The sequence below is a fragment of the Crocodylus siamensis genome, chromosome 3 (assembly GCF_052110815.1).
Source record: "Crocodylus siamensis isolate JL-2025a chromosome 3, ASM5211081v1, whole genome shotgun sequence".
Classification (NCBI taxonomy): Eukaryota; Metazoa; Chordata; order Crocodylia; family Crocodylidae; genus Crocodylus; species Crocodylus siamensis.
Genome location: NC_143397.1, coordinates 66,694,487 through 66,718,972, shown reverse-complemented (window position 1 = coordinate 66,718,972; position 24,486 = coordinate 66,694,487).

Sequence of the window (24,486 nt, the reverse complement as noted above, 5' to 3'; positions counted from 1 at the left end):
GATTGTCAGGGCTGGCTGACTTGAAGGTATCCAGCTTCTCAAGGTGTTCCTTCACGAGGTCAGCATTTATGGAGGGTAGGGGATCCCCATCACCCGGATCTCCCTGTCGCATAGCAGGCATGGGCGTCCCATGGGACTGATGAAAGACTGACGCAAAGTACCTATTTAATAGGTTGGCTTTTTCCTGGGCATCAGTTGTCAGTTGCCCCATCTGGTTTAGCAGGGGTCCAACATTGCCCTTGCTTTTCCTCCTGCTCCCCACATATCTGAAAAAGGACTTTTTGTTGTCCTTGATGCTTGAAGCTAGTTGGAGTTCAGTTGCAGCCTTGGCTTTCCTGGTTTGCTCCGTGCAGGACTGGACCAGTGCAGAATAATCCTCCTTGGAGGTGAATCCTGTCCTCCATCCTTTGTAGGCCTTCCTTTTTAGCTGCAGGAGGTCTGCTAGGTCCCTAGAGAGCCAGGAGGGCTGCTGTGCCTTCTTGCTGCCTTTCCTCCGTGTTGGAATAGATTTAGCTTGTGCACTGAGGATCGCTTCCTTGAGAAGCAACCTCTCTTCTTGAACTCCCATCTTCCTGGGGTCACGGTCCCTGAGGGCCTGACCGACAAGCCTCTTGAGCTTGTCAAAGTCGGCTTTTCTGAAGTCAAGGACTTCTGTGTTGCTGACTGACTTGCCAGCTTTATGGTGGATGGTGAAGGTGATCAGCTCGTGGTCTCTGTCACCCAGCTTCCCATCGATCACTAGGTCACCAATTAGGTCGTCCCCCATAGCCAGTACCAGGTCGAGCAGCGCTTTGCCTCTCGTTGGCCCATAGACTTCTGAGTCAGGTAGAGGTCATCCACACACGAGAGAAAGCTTTGCGACCACTGGGATTTTGCTGAGTGATCTTCCCAGGAGATGTCCAGGTAATTAAAGTCACCCATGACAACCAAGGTCCTGGAGCAAGCGGCCTCAGTCAGTTCCCGGGAGAACTCCTGGTCAAGCTCAGGACTTTGAGTGGGATGTCTGTAGTAGACTCCCACTGTTGTGTCCCCTGTGCCATTTTTCCCACGAATTTTTACCCAGAGGGTCTCTAGCTGTCCATGCCGGTCGCCAACATCAGCTTGCAGGTACATGTAGCTTTCCTTCACATAGAGAGCTACACCCCCGCCCCTTTTGTCAACACGATCCCTCCTGTACAGGGTATAGCCCTCTCTACCCGTGGTCCAGTCATGGGTGGAGTCCCACCAGGTCCCAATGACGTCATAATTCTTTGCACTGAGCAGGAGGACAAGCTCCTCCTGCTTGTTACCCAGGCTCCTGGCATTAGTGTACAGGCAGGCAAGTGTGCCCTTAGGGGCTCTTGCCTTGCCCACAGATTGTGCCAGGGCTGGGGCAGGGGTGGGCTCCCTTAAGTGACTTGGTCTACTGGCTTTGCAAGGGTCGCTCAGTGGGCCAGCAGTGGCAGTAGTCCCCCCATCCCCCAGCGGGCTTAGTTTAAAGCCTGGTGGAGCAGGTCAGCCAGGGGAGAGAGGTGGAGGCCATCTCTTCCCAGCAGCTCGCTGCCTCTCTCGCCGAAGAGCGGGCTGTGGTCATGGAAGCCAAAGCCTTCCCGATGACACCAGCTCCGCAGTCTTTGGTTCGCTGCGTGGATCCTCCTCCTCTCCCTCCTCAGCCCGTAGCCCGAGACTGGGAGGATTGACGAAAACACCACCTGAGCTCCCAGACCCCTAAGCCCCGCTCCCAACTCCCTGTAGTGCCTCATGACCTGGCTGGGGGTGCTCCGAGCCGTGTCATTGGTGCCCACGTGAATAAGGAGCATGGGGTAGTGGTCTGTGGGCCAGAGGAGCTGCGGGATCCTCTCCGCAATGTCTCGGATGCGGGCCCCCGGGAAGCAGCAGACTTCCCGGGCTAAGGGGTCGGGGCGGCAGATTGCCCCCTCAGTGCCCTGCAGTATGGAGTCTCCCACAACAAACACCTTTCGCTTTGACTTGGGGAGAGCGGGGCTAGTAGCTGCGGTTGAGCCTGGGTTGCCTGCGGGAGCTGGCAACTGAGCAGGCTTTGCTGGGGCTGCAAGAGGTGCGAACCTGTTGCTAAGCTCTGACGAGGGAGGGGCCTTGGTGCGGCGGGCCTTGGGGCCCTTGACCACCTTGGTTCATGCCCCTGACTGGGCAGAGTGGGAGGTCCCAGAGTCCTCCTTAGTTGTGGAGGGAGACGGTGCTCTCCCCTGCGGCTCCCAGGGGAGAAGGGCCTGGCAGTAGGAGTCTATCTCCTGCTTGCAGTCCCTGATGGCACAGTCTCTGGACTGTGGCCTGGAGCTCTTCCAGCTGGCGCGCCAGAGACCCCAATAGGGTGCAGACCCTGCAAGGGGAGGTGGCCATGCTCCTGGGCCCCAGAGCCTGAAAAAGGGACAGGCAGCCCCCACAGCCAAGATCTTCAAGTTTGACCCCCTGCCTGAGCAGGAGAAAAACTGGGCTCAAATGACTCAAGTCAGGTAGGCATCAAGCCTTTTCTTAAAGACCCCCAGGGTAGGAGCCAGCACCATTTCCCTTGGAAGTTGGTTCCAGATCCTAGCCGCCCTGTGAAGTAGTTCTTATGGATAGCTAATCTAAACCTACTCTCCAACAACTTACGACCCTTATTCCTTGTTATGCCAGGGGGCACTGGGGGAAACAAGGTCTCTCCCAAACCCTTCTGTTCCCCCCTAATGAGTTTATAGATAGTCACCAGGTCCCCCCTCAGCCTTCTCTTGTGAAGGCTGAACAGGTCAGGTCTCGCAGTCTCTCATTGTAGGGTCTGCCCTGTTGTCCCCGGATCATGCAGGTGGCCCTCCTCTGGATCCTCTCAATGTTGTCCACATCCCTCCTGAAATGGGCGCACAGAACTGGAGACAGTACTCCAGCTGTGGCCAGGATCACCTCCTTGGCCCTATTTGAGATGCACCTGTAGATGCACGACAAGGTCCGGTTAGCCCTGCCAACCGTGACCTCGCATTGTTGGCCGATTGTTCATCTTGGAGTCAATAATGACTCCAAGATCCCTTTCTGCCTCTGTGCTCTCAAGAAGGAAGTTTCCCATCTTATAAGTGTGCCGCTGGTTACTACTGCCCAAGTGCAGCACCCTGCACTTGTCAGTATTGAAACGCATCCTGTTTTTCTTAGCCCACCCCTGTAACCTATCCAAGTCTTGCTTCAATCTTTCCCTCCCTACTAGTGTGCTCACCTCACCCCAAATTTTGGGGGTGAATTTAAACAGGTTGCTTTTCACCCTGTCGTCCAAATCACTGATAAAGAAATTGAACAATGTGGGCCCAAGGACCGAGCCCTGGGGGACTCTGCTGCCCACTTCCCCCAGGTCAAATATGACCCATCCACCACCACCCTCTGAGTACAACCCTTCAGCCAATCTAGAATCCACCTGACTGTGCAGGCATCAATGCCACAGTCGCTTAGTTTTTTAATGAGGATGGGGTGGGAGACGGTGTCAAAGGCCTTGCTGAAGTCCAGAAAGACTATGTCCACAGCGACACCGGCATCCAAGGCTTTTGTGACCTGATCATAAAAGGCAAACAGGTTGGTCTGACATGACCTGCCTCTAATGAAACCATGCTGGTTGCCCTTGAGCATCATCCCTGAAGCCAGTCCATTGCAGATATGCTCCTTGATGATCTTCTCAAAGAGTTTCCCTAGGATTGAGGTAAGACTGACGGGCTTATAGTTGCCAGATGTTTCCCTTGCGTCTGTCTTGCATCACGGTGGGGAAGTCCCAGTTTCAGCCATTTTCAACCCGGTTTATGTGCATTGAACGTGTGTTCTGTTACAGGTTTAAACTAACTTCTGATCACTTAAACCAGTTTATGTGTAATGTCTGTCCCTAGCCTATAGAATAGATCCTCAGGGAATCTCACTTGATACCTCCTCCCAACTAGACACTTGAGCCACTACTCACTTAACATGAGAATTCAACCAGTTTTGCATCCACCTTACAGTATTTTCTTTTAAACTTACACCCATCTGGCCTTGTGGAGATGCTCTCTTGCTGCTCAGGAGTGTTCACCTGCTGGGTCCTGTTCACTCCAAAGAAGGCCCCGGTATTCACCTGCCATGACTTGATCCTTTCCTTCAGTGTTGGGGTTCCTTCTTGCTGTTCCTTGCGGGTCAGGCACTGCCCTTAATGGGCGTTCTTGGAGCTCCACCTCCCCAACCCTCAGAATGACCTGATGTTGGATTGTTGGCTCACTCTTCAGCTCCATCTGCCTCTTCTTCTCCTTGCTCCTCACCCAGCCTCTTTCCATGTAAGATTCCCATAGGAAGTTGGACTGACCCTGGGAAAAGTTCTGGGTCTTCCTTCCCTAAGCTTCTGGGTCTTCCTTTCCTAAGCTTCTGGGTCTTCCTTCCCTAACGTATCTGGTGTTCTGTCTTCGGTCTTGCACCTGGATAAGAAATCTGCCATGGTATTATTTTTTCCTGGGTGATGTAGTATTTGAAATTTGAAAGTTTGCAGGCCCAGGGCCCACCTGGTTATTCAGGCATTATCAGTTTTGGCCCTGCTTAACCCCTGTAGGGGTGCATGATCTGTTATAAGCTTGAATTCCCTCCCCATCAGACAGTAGTAGAAATGCTCCATGGCCCACCGGATTGCTAAACATTCCAGCTCTATTGTAGCATACTGTGTCTCTGCGGAGAGGAGCTTACGACTTGCGTATGCCATGGATCTTTCAATGCCAGTGTATTCTTGGGTTAGAATGGCCACTATGGCTGTCTACAACAGATGTCTGTAAGATAAAAGGTTTGTGAAACTCAGGTGTATTAAAACATCTTCACATAATGCCTTCTTTAGGATCTCAAAATTATGCTTCATTTTTGTGGTCAATTTTATGGCCCCTGTCTTTTGCCCTTTAATGGATTCCATAAGTGGCGCTGCTAGCTCTGAGAAATGGGGCTTGAATTGCCTGTTATAATTTGTCAATCCCAGGAAGGACCATAGCTCCCTGTTGTTTTTGGGCATTGCAAAGTTGCTAATGGTTTCTACTTTATCTGCCAGTGGCCTGATGGTACTTTGTCCTACTAGGAAGCCCAGGTACTTTGCCTGTCTCTGGGCTAGCATGCACTTCCATAGGTTTACTGTCATCCTCACTTCTTGCAGCTCTAAAAGTATGGCTCATAGTGCTCTCCTGTGTTGGCCCCATGTCTGGGTGAATATAAAAATATTGTCGATATAACCCATGGCATAACTGGTGTGTGGCACCAGGATCTGGTTCATTAGCATTGAAATGTCACTGCTGCCCCATAGATTCTGAACGGCATCCAGATGTTCTTGTTCTAGAGGCCCCAAGGGGTCCTGAAGGCTGTTTTTGCTTGGTCCTTTTTGGCTACAGGTATCTGCCAGTACCCCTTAGGTAAATTGAGCGTTGTGATGTAGTACACATTCCCTATATGCTCTACTAGCTCAGCATCAGGAAGGTGTTGAAAACCGCCATTGCATTTAGGCAATGATGGTCTACACATAATTGGAGGGATCCATTTGGTTTTGGGACAAGGAGAAGGGGACTCTGCCAGGGGCTCCTTGATGGCCATATCACCCCCTGCTCTAACATCATCTTAATCTGCTTGTGGATTTCCCCTTGTGGTGGGGCATGGGTCGCCACCTCTCCCTAATAGAGAAAATTATTCTGGCACACATCCAGGAGGGGCCAGCAGGGGACTGCATGCTTAGAGGCAACCAACATGGGTTCATCAGTGCAGGTCTTGTCAGACCAACCTGGTGGCCTTTTACGATCAGATCACCAGATTGTTAGATGCAGGGGTAGCAGTGGATATAATCTTCCTGGACTTCCAGAAGGCTTTTGACACTGTCTCTCACCCTGTTCTCATTAAGAAGCTGGGGGGCTGTGGTGTAGACACCCACACAGTCAAATGGGTCGCCAACTGGCTGGTGGGCCGCATCCAGAGGGTGGTAGTGGATGGGTCCTTCTCAACCTGGAAGGATGTGGGCAGTGGGGTTCAGCAGGGCTCGGTTCTCGGGCCTGCACTGTTCAACATCTTCATCAGCGATTTGGATGAGGGGGTAAAAAGCACCCTGTTCAAATTTGCTGATGACACTAAGATGTGGGGGGACGTGGGCACATTGGAAGGAAGCAACAGGCTACAATCAGACCTAGACAGGTTACAAGGGTGGGCGGACGAGAATAGGATGGGCTTCAACACAGACAAGTGCAAGGTGATGCACCTCGGGAGGAACAACCGGCACCATACCTACAGGTTGGGGAACTCCCCTCTTGTCAGCACGGAGGCAGAAAGGGATCTGGGGGTCATCATTGACTCCAAGATGAACATGGGCCGGCAGTGTGGGGAGGCAGTCAGGAAGGCCAACCGCACCTTGTCATGCATCCACAGATGCATCTCGAGCAGGTCCAAGGAGGTGACCCTCCCCCTCTATGCGGCACTGGTCAGGTCACAGCTGGAGTATTGCGTCCAGTTCTGGGCGCCACACTTCAAGAGGGATGTTGACAGCATGGAGAGGGTCCAGAGGAGGGCCACTCGTATGATCAGGGGACAGCAGGGCAGGCCCTATGAGGACAGGCTGCGGGACCTGAACCTGTTCAGCCTCCACAAGAGAAGGCTGACGGGGGATCTTGTGGCCTGTTATAAAGTAGTCAGGGGGGATCAGCAGGCATTGGGGAAGTCACTGTTTCCCCAAGCACCGCCAGGAGTGACCAGGAATAACGGTCACAAGCTGGCAGAGGGTAGGTTTAGGTTAGATATCAGGAGGCGCTACTTCACGGTCAGGGCAGCTAGGGTCTGGAACCAGCTTCCAAAAGAAGTGGTGCAGGCTCCTACCCTGGGGGTGCTTAAGAGGAGGTTGGATGAACATCTTGCTGGTGTGATTTGACCCCAGTAATCTTTCCTGCCACGGCAGGGGGTCGGACTAGATGATCTGCTTAGGTCCCTTCCGACCCTAGAAACTATGAAACTATGGGTATTGGGGAATTTGAGTAATGTATGTTGTAATCTTCTTGCTTGTTTTGCTTGCATTTTTTTATTTCCTATAAATGTGTATTAATAAAATCACCTATTATCAAGCAGAGGATCTGTGGTCAGTCTGAAGCTTGTGCTCACCCAGAGCAGGATATTGGGGCTGGGTTGTGAATCCACTGCCAACAAGGACAAGGCCCTAGGGGTAATTGTGATGCCCCATGGTGGCTGTGCAGCTCCTGTCCTCTAGCTCCTAGTGTACCCTCCATTTCCTCTCTCCTGCCACACCTTAGTTGGCATGATTTGATTATGAAAAGAGAAGCCGTCCAAGGGTCCCAGTGTGGGCCTTTGTTTAGGTTTTGGGTACTGGGTTCCTCCCAGATCATGCTGCTCCTAGTCGCACCCTTAAGCACTACATGGGATACTCGTGGACACAATGGTCCAGGATATTGGTCATAGATATTAGGGCTGGAAGGGACTTCAGAAGATCATTGGGTCCAGCCCCCAGCCCAAAGGGCAGGAAGTCAGCTGGTGTCATAGGATCCTAGCAGCATAAGCATCCAAGTTACTTTTGAAGGTGTTCAAAGTAGGTGCTTCAACCACCTCCGACAATAAAGAAGTTCTTCCTGATGTCCAGCCTGAAACAGTCTTGCAGCAGTTTATAACCATTTGACCTTGTAATCCCTTGGGGTGCTCTGGGATTCCCCAGCTCCTGGTGAACACCCCTTATAAACTTATAGGTGACCATCATGTTGCCCCGAGCCTGTGCTTTTCCAGACTGAAAAGTCCCAGCCTGTTGTCATAAGGTCTGTTTTCCTGACCTCTGATCATGTGTGTGGCTCTCCTCTGGACTCTCTCAAGCTTCTCCACATCCTTTTTTAATTCTGGAGCCCAAAACTGGATGCAGTACTCCAGCTGCGGTCTCACCAAGGCCAAGTACAACAGGAGAATGACGTCCTGGCATTTGCTTGAGAAGCATCTATGGATGAAAGCGAGCATTTTGCTCACTTTACTGGCTGCAGCATCACACTGCAGGCTCATGCTCATCTTGTGGTCAATCCTGACCTTCAGGTACCTCTCTTCTGTAGTGCTAGTCACCATAGTGTAAGCCTATAGACATGCTGCAGGTTTTTCTTCCCAAGATGGAGAACCTTGCATTTTTTGGTGTTAAACACCATCAGGTTCTCAGCCACCCATTTATTAAGCCTGTCAAGGTTAGCCTGTATTGCTCCCCTGTCCTCAGATGTGGATGCTTTACCCCAAAATTTGGTGTCATCGGTGAACTTGGCCAGTCCACTTCCGACACCATTGTTCACATCATTAATGAAGAGATTGAACAAAATAGGTCCAAGGACAGAGCCTGGAGGAACCCCACTGGTCACAGGGCACCATGACAATTGACTTCCATTATCCATGACCCTATGGGTCCAACCATGGAGCCAATTCCCCAGCCAGTAGATCGTGATGGATCCAAAGCCACGGGACTTGTGAAAGTTGGCCAGTTTTGCCAAAAGGTGATCATGTGATACCAGATAGAAGGCTTTTTAAAGTTGAGCTATATAGCATCAATCTCTTCCCCTGATGCAGGTGATAGGTCACTTGGTCATAAAAAGAAATAAGATTGGTCAGGCATGACATACCCTCAACTAACCCATTCTGGCTGTCCCTCAGGATGTTGCCATTGGCCAGTCCATTAAGAACAGCCTCCTTGATTATTTTTTCTAAGACCTTCCCCAGGATAGAGGTCAGGCTGATGGGCCTGTAGTTTGCCGGATCCACTTTCCTCCCTTTCTTGAAGATAGGCACCACATTGGCCTTCTTCCAATCATCAGGCACTTCACCAGAGTGCCAGAAACTCTCAAAGATCTGTGCCAGGGCCTGAACTGTGATGCTAGCAAGCTCCTTGAGTACTCTGGGGTGTAAGTTGTCCAGGCCGGCTGACTTGAATGTGTCCAGCCTCTCAAGCTGTTTCTTCACAAGGTCAGCATTGATGAGGGCAAGGAACCACCCTCACTTAGGCATCCCTGTCCTGTAATGGGCAGGGGTGTCCCATGGGACTTGTGAAAGACTGATGCGAAGTATCCGTTCAGCAGTAGGCTTTTTCCTGGGTGTCAGTCATTAATTCTTCCTTTTGGTTTAGCAGGGGTCCAATGTTGCCCTTGCTTTTCCTCCAGCTCTCCACATATCTAAAAAATGCCTTTTTATTGTCCTTGATACTTGTAGCCAGTTGGAGTTCCATGGCCGCCCTGGCTTTCCTGGTTTGCACCCCGCAGGTCCGGACCAGTGCAAAGTATTCCTCCTTAGAGGTGGATCCCATCCTCCATTCTTTGTAGGTCTGTCTTTTTATACTTAGGAGGACCGCCAGTTCCCTGGAGAGCCAAGGCAGCTGCTGTGCCCTCTTGCTGCTTTTCCTCCGAGACAGAATAGCCTTAGCTTGTGCATCTAGAATCATTCCCTTGAGGAGCAACCACTCTTCCTGGAGTCCCTTCCCTTTGGGGTCATGGTCCCTTAGGGCCTCACCGACAAGTCTCCTGAGCTTGTCAAAGTAAGCCCTCCTGAAGTTGAGGACCTCTGTACTGCTGACTGACTTGACAGCTTTTCGACAGATGGAGAAGGTGATCAGCTTGTGGTCACTGTCACCCAGCTTCCCTTCAATTGTTGGGTCACTGATTAGGTCATCCCCAGTTGCCAGTACCAGGTCAAGCAGCACTTTGCCTCTTGTTGGCCCACAGACTTCTTGAGTCAGATAGAGCTCACCCATGCATGTGAGGAAGCTTTGCGACCAGTCAGATTTGGCTAAGTGTTCTTCCCACAAGAAGTCCCCCATGACAGCCATGGACTGGGAGCGTGCAGCCACAGTCCCTGGTGAACTCCTGGCCAATCTCTTGATTCTGGGAGGGAGGTCTGTAGTAGACTCCCACCTTGTATCTCCTGTGCTGTTTTCCCCATGGATTTTAACCCAGAGGGTCTCTAGTCATCCACCCTGGGTGTCAATGTCAGCTTGTAGGGACATGTAGTTCTTCTCGACATAGAGAGCTCCTCCACTCCTTTTGTCCACTTGATCCCTCCTGTACAAGGTATAGTCACCTATACACATGGTCCAGTCATGGGTGGAGTCCCACCAGATCTCCATTATCCCTATGACATCGTAATTATTTGTGTTGAGCAGAAGGACATGGTCCTATTTATTCCACAAGCTCCTGGCATTGGTGTACAGGAATGCAAGTATCCAAATATAAGAATGGACTAAATTGTCTTTTAAATAAGAAGACCTGTGTCAGGTTAGTAAAGTACCAGTTGTCCAGAACCGGGGCCATAAAACACATTTCCAAGAGTTAACATGAGTTTGCTTCCAATATAAACAGCATATTTAATACAATCAGCAAATATAGCTAATTTAAACCAAGGGCACACGAGAGATATGAAGTAAGATTTTTTTTTCCAGAGTGACAGAATAAAAAAGTTTTTTAACCTAATGAGACTGATTAATGAAAAAGAGACTTGATTTTTTTTCCAAATGGATGCAAGTCTTAACCATTTAAAATTTCTCTCATCTATTCTCTGTAGAACAAAATACAGCAGTTTACTAGAAAGCAACCTTTTTTTCTTGTCTGTAGTTAGTAGAAGCTCATTTCTTAAATACTTTAACTTTAACGGCCCAATTTTTACCTAGTGCTTGTGTGTTACTTTACATTGCAAACTAGCAATGCCAAACATACTAGTGCTGTGCTTTGGTAACATGTTGCTCTTACTTACACCAGGTGCATGCTATTGACCAATTTTTATTTAACACCTGTTGCCAAGCACCTCAGAGCTGTGATACAGAGACAGTTAAGCATGTCAAACAATGGTGTGACCACATCATTCATAGTTATATGAGTGCACGTGATCACAATGTGTAAGAAATGACAAAGACAAAAATGAAATTTCAACTTTCATCCAATCAGTAAGTCATACAGTGAAGCCATGTCTAACATGTCACTGAAAATACCTATGTATTCTACAAAAAATATATCAATGCAGTTGGCTCCTGTATTGAGGATAGCTCCTATACTGAATACAGAGATACTGGATACAGTTAAAGAAACCTCTAGTATTTGAGCATACTGTTCAGTAAACTAGGCAATGGCACAGTAAAGCATCTAGTGTAGATGTGCCCGTCTCCACTGCCTTTTAATGTCTTGTAGAACTGTATTTGTGTAATCTGTAACTGATCTGCTTTATATACAGACTCTTCTATGTATTCCCCACAATCCATCCTTTCCTTCACTGCCACCATTTGATAAAAGTCCTAATATTAAGAATGGTTTTATAAATATATTTACCAGATCAACATTTACCACATATTAATTTATTTGTTTAATCAATTACAGATTAACACACACTCCAACAAAATGGGTTATACCCAGATCACTTAACTATAAAAAAGAAACACAACCATTCTGCCCACACTCTGACACACACACGCACACACACCTTCTTTTGATGGTTTTTATAGTAATCTAATAAAATGCAGCAATGGCTGGCATAAAGATGTTCAATTATGTGTAAATGCACTGTCAATATAAGGCTTGAGTGGATCATTTGTTATCTTGAACCTTTTTTTTCTTCAAACCTTGCTGGATTTTAACATTTCTTAGGGTTTATTATACACCACTAGAATTTCTAAATAACCTAATACGCCTGGATGATAAGAGGAGACCCATTCTATCCCTGCCATATGAATCAGCCACCAAGGTAATGAACACCAAATCAAGTAGCTCCCTGTATATCATGAATGGTGGTGGGTGGCACAGTATTGTAACCCTTGGGAAATCAAGTTATGCCCAGATCAGCATTCCATTTCTAGCTTTTAATGTACTTTTCTGCCCACCTTCTTCTACTTCCATATCTCCCTTTCACTGCCAGCTTGTCCTGGATTTTTTTTCATGTTTTTTTTTTCTCTCTGAACTTAATTTAGTCCCATGGTACTAGATTACAATTTACTGGTAATCCTTTCTTTTACTGAAATCCATGCTAAATCAATTTACTTCAACCAAACAAAGATATCGTCCTGTGTACTATTCATGTGCAAATATTTTTATTGGTCAAATAATAGCTCTCTGTTAATCATCTGATTCTCAGGACAAGATACTATGTTGTTATCCAGGTGGCACATAGACACCTAAATTTGATTCTAATCCACCCTGTTCAAGTCGCTGAAAAATGTGCCTTCAACTTTTCCTTACAACTAGGTTATAAAAAAGCATTGAAAATGACAAGATTCCTCCTCCCCGCCCCGCCACAACACACACACACACACATTTTTTGCATTAACCATTTTTTTCAGGGACTTGAAAAACTTTGAATAGGATTGTATTTAGACACTTAGTAGATGAAATAGGTTTGACCCATAGTGCCCTTTCAATCACAATAGTTTTATTATAAGGTTAATCTATGTATTCCTTATTTTTCTATGTTGCTTGTTTCCTGTCCATTAGCTAACTAATACAATCCTGCCTGCCCCATAGCTCAGAAGGAAGCTGAATGGTTTATGGTCTAGCAGCATTCCAAATGAAGCTCTTCACTCAAAGAGACGCAACAGGAAATTCCAGGGAACACAGCAATCTCTCTCCCACAAAACGCTCAGGAAGGAATATGTGGTAATATAAATCTTATGCAAACTGTTCTTTTTCCTTCCTTCAGCATAGTTTCTTGCAATGCTCAAGATGAATCCATAAGTAAAAACAGTCTTTAGTGGTTAGGTGTACAATATAACTCTACTTGTTGGGGAATTCTGTATACAGCTTACGATTTTACTCTTCATTATGAGTATATCATAGCATAGAAACTTTCTTTCAGTTGCTTACTCGTACCTGAGAAAAGTATAATCCTTCCCTTAAAGGCTTTATTTGAAACAGTCTTGTTAACAAAGACTATCAACATGTTATTGTCTTTTTCACAAATACATGAAATACGGTATCATTTTACTTCAATTCCTGTATCATCAATAATCAAAACCTGGTCCTTGAATAAATATACTTTACTCAAGAAACTTCAAACCTTTTATTGACAGATTCAACACTACTTGAAACATTTGTTTTAATTTATTCACCCTTGCTTAGGTTTTCCTTTACTGTAGCTTTTTTACCAGCATAATCAATTCCCTTTTTTTTCCACGGACAATTTAAAATTTAATACTTTTTTCTGCTGTGTTTTACATTGGTTTTGTTGCATTACCTGGGTTTTTAATATTGCCGGGTGCATTTTTCTACCAGAAGAAAACTAATTATTAAAGTTACCTTTTTTGCTAAAAGAAAAGAGAGGGACACCAATGCAAGGCAGCTTTCCTCAACAGTAAGTATTTGACTTAACTATAGATCACCCAGAATTTCACTGGATCAACTGCTACCACAATAGTTATTTTAAGTATACAAGGGACAAACAGCTTTAGGGAAGCTTTAGGGAAGTTTTAGGAAAGGAGTGTGAAACAAATAAGCCTTTTTATTACCATTTCCCTTACACTTTGTCATCAACCCATTGATTATCAAATAGTTTGCCAAGTGCCAAACATGACCATAAAAAGGTAGAATTTGCTGTTTATATTCCTGTAACACAGAGAGAAATTTCTTCTTATTGAAGTGAAACTAAAAAGGTTCCTTGTTTATTCACTAACCATTTGATAGAAATTCCTGTACTGTTAAGAAATAAGTCTCCTGTTCTCCCACATAGACCTTACAAAACCAATTCCCTTTTAGTCCATTGCAGTTTGGGATGAACATAAAATTAGTTGTGAATTGAGATCAAATATGCTAAAAGTTTAAGTCAGGTTAAAAGAGAGAGAGAGAGAGTTTGAAAAGGGTCATTTCCAAATAAGCCAATCTGATTTTTAAGATGAGTAATTTTTCTCTTTGATTTGACAATTTGAAAAAATTAATTTGCACTGTTCTAATATGAATATTTTAATAATAAACACTAAGCCATTGAATGGATATCTACCTTATTGAGTATTTACTCCTAGATTACATAAGAATAACCTGTGTTATAGCTTCCTGAAAGATTTCAATATATAAAAATTTAAATTGAGTCCATCATAATCCAAAATGGTATTTGGTTCATCTTTCCACAATGTTGTGGCAGATTTTTTTTATGTAGTTTACAAGTAAAGGAAACCCAAAAAGCAAGATGCACGCACAACAGAAGAAAGAGGAGGAAAAAGTCACATCATTGTCAATTACGTCTCCCATCAATTTCAAGCCACTGCTGATCATAAAATGACAGCAAACATTATAGTGAGTGGCAGCACTTTGATGCTGATGAGAGATAAAGCAGTCTACTGCAGTGACATGTTCTTCCACAAGTCCCAATTTTGTATTTTTTCCCATGTGAGACTCTTTGCAACTGCATTATCTGATTATATCTCCCCTTTTGTACTCCATTCACAAAAGAACACAGGTAGCATACATGGGTAAGCTTAGCTTTCTGTCATGAAATTTCAATTGAAACAAACAAAATAAACAATTTGAATTGAGAGAAATAGCAAATGACAATATTCAGTTTATATGAATATTTGCTATTTGTCTGAAGTATATGCAAGTTTGCCATTATTCTGTTTCTTGGTATTGAAGCCCAATTCATTGGTTTTGTTAAGCTGCTTCTTTAACCTTTAATCTATTATGGTCTCCATAAGAGAGGATCAATAGTGTTTGTTTTGAAATATATTTTAGTTAGTGCATTATAAGAATACATAATTAGGCAGCTTTATTTTCCCCTCCCCCCCATAAGAAATATCATAAAATTAACTGATTAATTAAACAATTAGCTTGAGACCAGCTACACATGCAAAGTACTAATTACTTGATAAAAACCTCCAACCAGCTATAAGGTTAGGGCTCAAAAATGTGTACTAACTTTATAGCTGTTTGCTATCAAATTTTAATTTGTGCATGTAGTAGGGTCTGTCCTGTGTCTGGGGGCCCTTGTTTGCTCTTTAGGCCCCCTAAGTCTGCCTGGAGACAGAAAGGCAGCAGTGCACAGGGTATCCCTGATTGACTTCTCAGAGTCAGCCTGGTCTCCTTTCATCACGATATGGGAATTGTGAAGGGGTCTTGTTTTGCCCCCTCTTAGGCTGGAGCAGTAGTCCAACAAGTGACACACTATCTCCCTTGTTGCGGGGGAGGGGGCACAGAAATGGGAGAAAAGCTGGAGGATGGGATGCCAAAGGACTTTGCTGTGGTTTTCTCAGAAAAGGATGCATACCTATATTCACCTTCTCAAGATAAACTATCCTTGGATTGATGTAACTCTGGTAGTTTCAGAGAAACAGAATGTCTGTATGTGGCCTAGGTATTTCTCTGCCTCAGTCCTCATTAAGTGTGCTCACAGCATGCCTAAAACATGATAAAAAACAAAAAACAAAAAACAAAACAGGCTCCTTATGAATGGCAGTTGCACTTTAAAAAAAAAGTTGAAAGTCTCATGTGCAGGAAATAGGGTTTATTTCCTCAAAAGGGGATTCCAGACTACATTCTGAATGGACTGAGGTGGGTGCATGCCTGCCTTCAGCCCTGACTCAAGCCATGTATGGACATTCAGTTTCTCCAGGGAGAGTGTTGCTCTCCCAATAGAAGCCATGAGTATACAAATGTTCAGGATTTTTCTTCCAGGGCAAAAATGGCTGCTCCAGGAGAAAAATAACCTGGGAACAAACAGGGTTAAATGGCTTCTAGGGGAGTGAGCTTCTGTATGCATGCATTTGCAGAGAAGCCACAGCATAACCCTCCACCATCCCAGTGTGCTTTGCTCTCAGCCCTCCAGTAGTCCCAGGGAGACAATATGTCACTTGGGCTGGACTCTAGTGCTTCAGCCAAGCAGGGAGCCCTTTTATAAGCCCCTCATTGTGCTGCAGAGAGACACAGACTGCAAGGCAGTCTGGGTCATCCAGTCAGGATGGCCCTATGTACTGCTGTCATCTGTCACCAGGATGGCTGGGAGCTAACAGAGGAAACTGAGATGTATGCATAGGTGTTCCCTAGCTGCACTGTGGCTTAGCATTTGAATATCTGTTCAAGGGTCTCCAGGTAAGATTTTTTTTTTTTTACCAGGAATACAAACCCAAGATAGTTTTCCTAGACCATTTGAACATGTATACACAGCTTCAGGCCCTTAATTTCCAAAGGGGCAAGGTATTTCAGACATATCCTTATGCTTAGCATTTCCTAATGGCTTTAAGTTACCCCTAGAGTACAAATTGTCTTGGATCCCATACTGAAGTCCCTAAATTTCCCTTTACCTTGTCTAGCAAGACTAACACTGGGTTTTGAATTCCTATCTGGTATGTGGGTACAAAAGTTGAGAAGTTAAGTGTTGCAGCATCCATTTTTTCTTTTATTGGAGCTAGCCCACTTTCCATGTTTACAGCCAAAATCATGTAAAAGAAAACAACTGTTAAAAAGAATAAATGAATCTACATGTTATCCTACATCTTCCTAGAGCTTTATATTCCCCTTCCCCAAAACTGGGGGAAGACCCATATATTTAACAGAGAGGTTTCATAGTTTCATAATTTCTAGAGTTGGAAGGGACCTGAGTAGATCATCTAGCCCGACCCCCTGCCATGGCAGGAAAGAATACTGGGGTCAAATGACCCCAGCAAGGTGTACATCTAGCCTCCTCTTAAAGACCCCCAGGGTAGGAGCCAGCACCACTTCTCTTGGAAGTTGGTTCCAGATCCTAGCCACCCTGACCGTGAAGTAGCACCTCCTGATATCTAGCCTAAATCTACCCTCTGCCAGCTTGTGACCATTATTCCTGGTCACTCCTGGTAGTCCTCAGGGGAACAGGGACTTCCCCAGTGCCTGCTGGTTCCCCCTGACTAGTTTTTAACAGGGCACTAGATCCCCCCCTTAGCCTTCTCTTGTGGAGGCTGAACAGGTTCAGCTCCTGTAGCCTCTCCTCATAAGGCCTGCCCTGCTGCCCCCTGATCATGCGAATGGCCCTCCTCTGGACCCTCTCCATGTTGTCCACATCCCTCCTGAAGTGCAGCACCCAGAACTGGACGCAGTACTCTAGCTGCGGCCTGACCAGTGCCGCATAGAGGGGGAGGGTCACCTCCTTGGACCTGCTTGAGTTGCATCTGTGGATGCATGACAAGGTGTGGTTAGCCTTCCTGACTGCATCCCCACACTGCCGGCCCATGTTCATCTTGGCTTCAGTGATGACTCCAAGATCCTTTTCTGCATCTGTACTGACAAGAATGGAGTTCCCCAACCTGTAGGTATGGTGCCATTTGTTCTTCCCCAGGTGCATCACTTTGCACTTGTCGATGTTGAATACTATCCTGTTCTCATCCGCCCACCCCTGTAACCTGCTAGGTCTGATTGTAGCCTACTCCTCCCTTCTAGTGTGCCCACATCCCCCCACATCTTAGTGTCATCAGCAAATTTGAACAGGGTGCTTTTTACCCCCTCGTCCAAGTCACTGATGAACAGTGTGGGCCCGAGGGCCGAGCCCTGAAGAACCCCACTGCCCACATCCCTTCAGGTCAAAAATGACCCATCCACTACCACTCTCTGGGTGCGGCCCTCAAGCCAGTTGGCGACCCAATTGACTGTGGCCAACACCACTGTCCCCCACTTTCTTAATGAGAACAGGGTTAGAGACAGTATCGAAGGCCTTCCGAAAGTCCAGGAAGACTATGTCCACTGCTACCCCTGCATCTAATGATTTGGTGATCTGATCATAGAAGGCCACCAGGTTGGTCTGACAGGTGTCCCCTCCTACTCCAAAAGGGTTTGGGATGTTAAAAGAATATAGCTTTCCCCATTGTTTTTCAAGCGAGTGGGGATGTTTTCATCTTGGCAATAGCTGACGTTTCTGTGCGAGTCAATGAAACACAGCTTTGTAGCCAGGTCTGACATAGTGGTCTTCTTCTTACCTTTGACCTCTTTTGTCTAACTTATGGACTCCCGCTTTCAAGTCAGATATACAATCTGACTGTTTTAAACAATGGATCCTTCTGGTTCTTCCACCCTGTTTATACTTAAAAGCCATTACTTTATCTTCTACAAGACAAGAGACAAAGAGGAGCTGAAGCCAACCCTCTCCTTGAATAGCTTTTATAATTTTCTGCTTGGCAATCTTTCATCTCCTTCCACAGCATCCCTCATTCTCTCTTTCTGAAACCTCCAAGGGTTTCAGACAGACAACTCTGACTTCATCCCCCATCCTGCTCGAGATAGAACATGCACCCCATATGACAGCAGTCTAGAAAAGGTTAATGAAAATTCTTCTAGTTGTGACTAAACAAATTAACTTTTTAACTTTTTTAAACTCACTATCTCACAAAAGCAATTGCTCTTGTTCTTCCAATATCCTCCATTCCATTACCCCATCTGAGAAGACAGATGCCAAATATTGGTTTCTTGGATTTTGAGTGCACACATGCACACAACATCTCTAGTGCCACAGAACAATGATGTCAGACCACAGGGTTCTACACAGTCAAATCAGAAGGTGTATAACTAAGTAAAATGCAAATCTAAACTGAATTTATTTGAAAGGGAGCCCAAAATGAATAAAAATAATGGACTGGACTGGTTTCTTCTTCTAATCCAAGCGGTGAGGTTAAAAATTAATCTGTTCTATTTATAAGGTGCTCATGTTACTTATGCACTATATAAATAAACCAGAGAGATCTATTTCCAAACCTGTCTGAGATATGCACCCACTTCAGACTGGGCTGTGCTAGTTTTGAAAATCAAGTCAGGACTAAGAACAGGGTGGTTAAGGTACTAGACAGTCTCCAAAGTATTCATTTCATGATTATACTATTGAACACCCAATACTGCCTCAAGCCACAGAATGTAAACAAACATATGGTTTTATCCTGGAAGCAGGGAAGAAGGAAATAGTATCATAGGACAGTTATGCCAGGAGCATAGAGTTGGCATCCTACTTCTATATCACTGGGGACTCATCAAGCCAAGAATCTTTACCTTGTTTCCCACCTTTTTTCTTCTCTCACTTTTTTAACATACTATTTTCCCTTTCACCTGAAGGGACAAGTGGCAATAAATTTCACAAGGTTCATCTTGTAAAATGTCTCCTCCCTACATACCTAGAAATCATTGTTTTATATGGGAGAAAATGATCTATCCCAATGTATTTGCCACATTACACTTTCTTAGAGCAGGCCCACAGCAGTACTATATACAGGTTCCAGCCTCAACACTAGAATTTTAGGGAGGAAATCCAAATTTAATTTTCAGATTCTTATAACTATGACTGGGCCACAGATATAGATGGCTATACCTTGTACAGGAGAGATCATGTAGACAAAAGGGGTGGGACGGTAGCTCTCTATGTCAAGGAAAGCTACGCATCCCTGCAAGCTGACATTGGCACCCGGGGGGACAATTGGAGACTATGGATCAAAATCCATGGTGAACAAGTCACAGGAGACACAATGGTGGGGGTCTACTACACACCTCCTAACCAGGATCAAGCGCTTGACCAGGAATTTGCCAGGGAACTAGCTGAAGCTGCACATTCCCGGTGCATGGTTGTCATGGGAAATTTCAAGTTCCCTGACATCGCATGGGAAGAGCACTCGGACACATCTGAACAGTTGCAAAGCTTCCTTGTGTACGTGGATGAGCTCTATCTGACTCAAGAAGTCTATGGACTGACAAGAGGCAAAGCGTTCCTCGACCTGGTACTGGCAACAGGGGATGACTTAATCAGAGACCTAATGATCGAAGGGTAGCTGGGAGACAGCGACCATTAGCTGTTCATTTTCACCATCCACCATAAAGCAAGCAAGTTATTTAGCAAAGCAGAAGTCCTTGACTTCAAGAAAGCTGACTTTGACAACCTAAGGGACCATGACCCAAAGGGGAGGGGAGTTCAGGAAGAGTGGTTGCTCCTCAAGGGAGCAATCCTGAAAGCAAAAGCATTGTCTATTCCATCTCGGAGGAAAGGCGGCAAAAGGGCACAGCAGCCCGCTTGGCTCTGCAGGGAACTAGTGGACTTTCTGCATCTAAAAAGAAAGGCTTATAAAGGATGGAAGGCTGGATCTACCCTAAAGGAGGAGTACTCTGCAGTGGTCCAAACCTGTAGGGAGTGAACCAGGAAAGCCAAGGCTGCGACTGAACTCCAATTGGTTAGACGTATCAAGGACAATAAAAAGTCTTTTTTTAGATATGTGGGGAGCTGGAGGAAAAGCAAGGGTAACACTGAACCCCTGCTAAGCCATATGGGTCAACTGACTCCCACGAAAAAGCCAACCTGCTCAATGGGTATTTTGCGTCTTTTTTTCACCATCCCCAAGGGACAGCTCTGCTCAATACAGTATGGGATGGCCAGGGTGAGAGAGAACTTTTACCCTTCGTCGATGTTGACCATGTGAAGGAACACCTTGAGAGGCTGGGCACCTTCAAGTCAGCTGGCCCAGACAGCTTACATCCCAGGGTACTTAAGAAGCTGGCAAGCATCACAGCTCAGCTACTGGTACAGTTCTTCAAGAACTCATGGAGCTCAGGCAAAGTGCCATAGAATTGGAAGAAGGTCAATGTGGTGCCTATCTTCAAGAAAGGGAAAAAAGGATATCTGGAGAACTACAGCCCATCAGCCTGACCTCCATCCCCAGGAAGATCTTGGAGAAAATCATCAAAGAGACCATTCTTGACAAACTGGCTGAAGGCAACTTCTTGAGGGATACCCAGCCTGACCAATCTCATCTCCTTCTACAACCAAGTGACATATCATGTGGACAGGGGCGAAGAGATTTACATCAGAAAGCTCAACTTTAAAAAGCTTTCTATCTGATATCCCACAATTATCTTGTAGAAAAACTGTCCAACTGCAGCCTCAGCTACATCACAGTCCACTGGCTGGGGAATTGGCTTTGAGGATGGACCCAGAGAGTGGTAGTTGATGGAAGTCACTGGGGCATGCTGTGACCAGTGACGATAGGCTCTGTCTTTGGGCCTATCCTTTTCAACATCTTCATTAATGATGTGGACACGGGTGTCAGGAGCAGACTGGCCAAGTTTGCTGATGACACCAAACTTTGGGGTAAAGCGTCCACACCTTAGGACAGGATGGTGATCTCGGCCGACCTTGACAGGCTCGGAAAATGAGCGGATGAAAACCCGATGGCCTTCAACTCTGACAAATGCAAGATACTCCACCTTAAGCAGAAAAACGCACAGCATGTTCATAGGCTTGGCAGTGCTACACTTGTTAGCACCATTGCCGAAAAGGGACTTGGGGGTCATGACTGACCACAATATGAATATGAGCCACCAATGTGATGTTGCAGCTGGCAAAGCGAGCAAAACTCTGGCTGGTATCCATACATGCTCTCTAGGAAATCCCAGGATGTCATCTTCCCGCTGTATTCAGCCTTGGTGAATCCACAGCTGGAGTACTGCATCCAATTCTGGGCTTCACAATTTAAAAAGGATGTGGAATAGCTTGAAGGAGTCCAGAGGAGAGCCACACATATGATCAGAGGGCAGGAAACCAGGCCTTATAAGAGGCTGACAGCTATGGGACTCTTTAGCTTGGAAAAGTGCAGGCTCAGTGGGGACCTTGTGGCTGCCTATAAGTATATAAGGGGTGTACATCAGGATCTGGGGCAATGCTTGTTCACCAGAGCACCCCATGGGATGACAAGGTCAAATGGTCACAAACTTCTCCAAGATCATTTCAGGTTGGACATAAGGAAGAACTTCTTTACAGTCCGAGCCCCCCAAGACCTGGAACAGACTGCCTTCAGAGGTGGTGCAAGCACCTACTCTGGATTCTTTTAAGAGGCAATTGGGTGTTTATCTTGCTGGGGTCCTGTGACCCCAACTGACTTCCTGCCCCTGGGGCAGAGGGCTAGATTCGATCTTCTGAGGTCCCTTCCAGCCCTAATGTCTATGAAATCTATGAAAACTATGAACTATATTGCTATTTCTATTCCTGCAGGTATAGATAAACTATGTTCTAACTCCTTTTCAGGGGTAGAGAAGAGATGAAATCTCTTTATCCCCTATCCCCTCTGAATAGAAAGTAAAGCCTATGGAGCTATGATGGTGACAATCTTCAAAAAAGGAGACACGTTTGACAGTGGAAACTACAGATTGCTTTGTTGGCCACCCTAGGAAAGATCATTGCAAACACCCACCTAAACCATATCTTTCTTCCTGCTAAAGAGTTCCTTTTAGAATCTCAGTGTGGGTTTAGGGCATCAAGAGGCATAACTAATATGATATTCTTGGCTGACAGTTGAAGGCTTTTGTGAAGTCCAAGAAGGTCATGTATAGAGATTTATGTTGTTCCCAGCATTTTTCCTGCAACTGGCAAGCTGTGAAGATCACATCAGTTGTGCCTCTTTCAAAGTGTAAAATCAACATTATCTCATGGGACACTATCATGCACAACCACCCCAGGTGGAGGAAGAATCTGGAAGAAAGGATCTCAGTATTTTTTAAACCTTTCAATAACAGGAGAAAGAAAAGTGGGAGCAGCAGAAACAGCATGATGTAGACTGAATCAAGAATCTGGAGCCACCTACTCTGCATGGAAACACATGCTCGAGTTGCAACCGAATCTGTTGATCTCAGATCAGCCTAGTCAGCCATCTTTGGACTCGCAGATAATACAAGCATAAAAGACAGTCTTCCTCGACTGTGAGGGATGGCCAAAGAAGAGAACCCTTTTCTCTTCAGGACAGAGAGGAAACAAAGCTTGCAAACTGTGGCAAATAAGACAGTCTCAAAACAAGTGGAGAAAATAACATCACCTCTATAAAAGCAGATCTTCCCCATTGCAGATGTTCAGCTTCTTCCAAGTCCTTTCTGTTAGCTTGCACCTGAGGCTGACTTCTTATAATGCTAATGAGGTCCAACTGTTCTATGGTCCTTTTGGTTAATCTCTGGTTTCCCCTTTCTCACAGAGAATCATGACTTGGAGCTCCAAACATTCTAATCCAGTCATTCACATGTAACATCTGGGAGCCAGATAGATACAATGTTCACAACATTTAAGTATTTAAAAAAAAATTTCTATCTATCTATCTAAGCAGACCTATGCAGATAGATAGATAGATACATTTTTTTTCTTTTTTTTTCTCTAGCATTGTTAAAGGTCATACCTATTTAAATATTAGTGTGATGTTTACATTGTTTTCAACAACGTTCATGTTTTGCACTCATTTAATGATCATGTCATAATATTGGAGGGCATGCCATAATTGGACCACTGAGAACTTTTGGGACAGTCAAATCAGATTGTTTTCAGCTTTAAATCTCATCTTAGTGCACTTGAGTTATACCTATGAAGGTATGCCCATATTATGTGTTATCACTCAGTTTATGGACAAACATGGATATAGACAATCATGGCAAATTTTAAAATATGTGCTTTAGATGGATTTTTGGCACATAAATCAAGATGCTTTCATTGGTATCTCCATTTAGCCTTCAGTGTGCCTAAATAGATAGATACCTTGCCCCAGAAGAATAATCGAAGCACCTGAGGTCAGGTACCTAGGAACCATAGACAGTGAGTGGGAAAAGTTAGGTGCTTCCAAAGGGCATTTCAGAGTTTCTAGCAAGAAAATACCTGAGCAAAGAGTTGCCTAGATCTAGCCAATGGAAACACTAGGTATATCTATAGGTGCACTTTAATGCACATTAGCCTATTTAATGTGCACTAAACCATCACTAAACATATTCTATTTAGTTAATGCACATTAAAATAGGCTAATACACATTTGAGTGTCACTTAGCTCTTTAGTTAATTCTCATTAGGACAGGCTAATATTGCATCAACATTTATAAATGTACCTTTTAATTTAGTATGTTGAGAAGGTGAGAGAAAAGAAAAGGTAAAGATTCTTAGCTTGAGTTCCAAATGATAAAGAAGTGGGATGTTAACTGTATGCTCTTAGCACAAAATTATTCTGGATTTCTTTGCTTAAGATTTTTTTCCTGGCTAGGTGCCCAAATTCATTTAGACAGCTAATTTACTGGTTTGGCTCTTATCATACAGTGCATTTAATAATAGAATCATGTATCCTAATTCTTGTACAGTAAATATGCATTACACCTGACTGTGTCATATTTTCTAAAGGCTTACATTGTAGTCTTAGCTAACATACTGTACACAGATATTTATCTGATAGGTTTGGAAAAGTCTTTTTTCTTTTATAATAGGAGGAATGGTTCTCCTTTACTTTATCCCTCCAGCCCATCTGCAAACACACTCTCAGAAAATACAAAATTCACAGAATTGAGAGATTATTTTTAAAAGTGCCTTGTTTCTACATTCTACAGACAAAACTAGGTCAAGATTATTTTTACTTAAGTTGGTTTCCTTTCAGCGGGTCTTTCATAGTCATCCTAAGTTTACAACATGTACTTAATTGCCATTTTTTTTCTTTTTGGTTATGCACAAATATAAACATGTCTAATTTTTTTTGCAAAATTGGAGGCATAGAGTTTAATTTGTCCAGTAAGAATCAGTAAGATTCTTTCCATTCACTTTAATGCAACCTAATGCCAT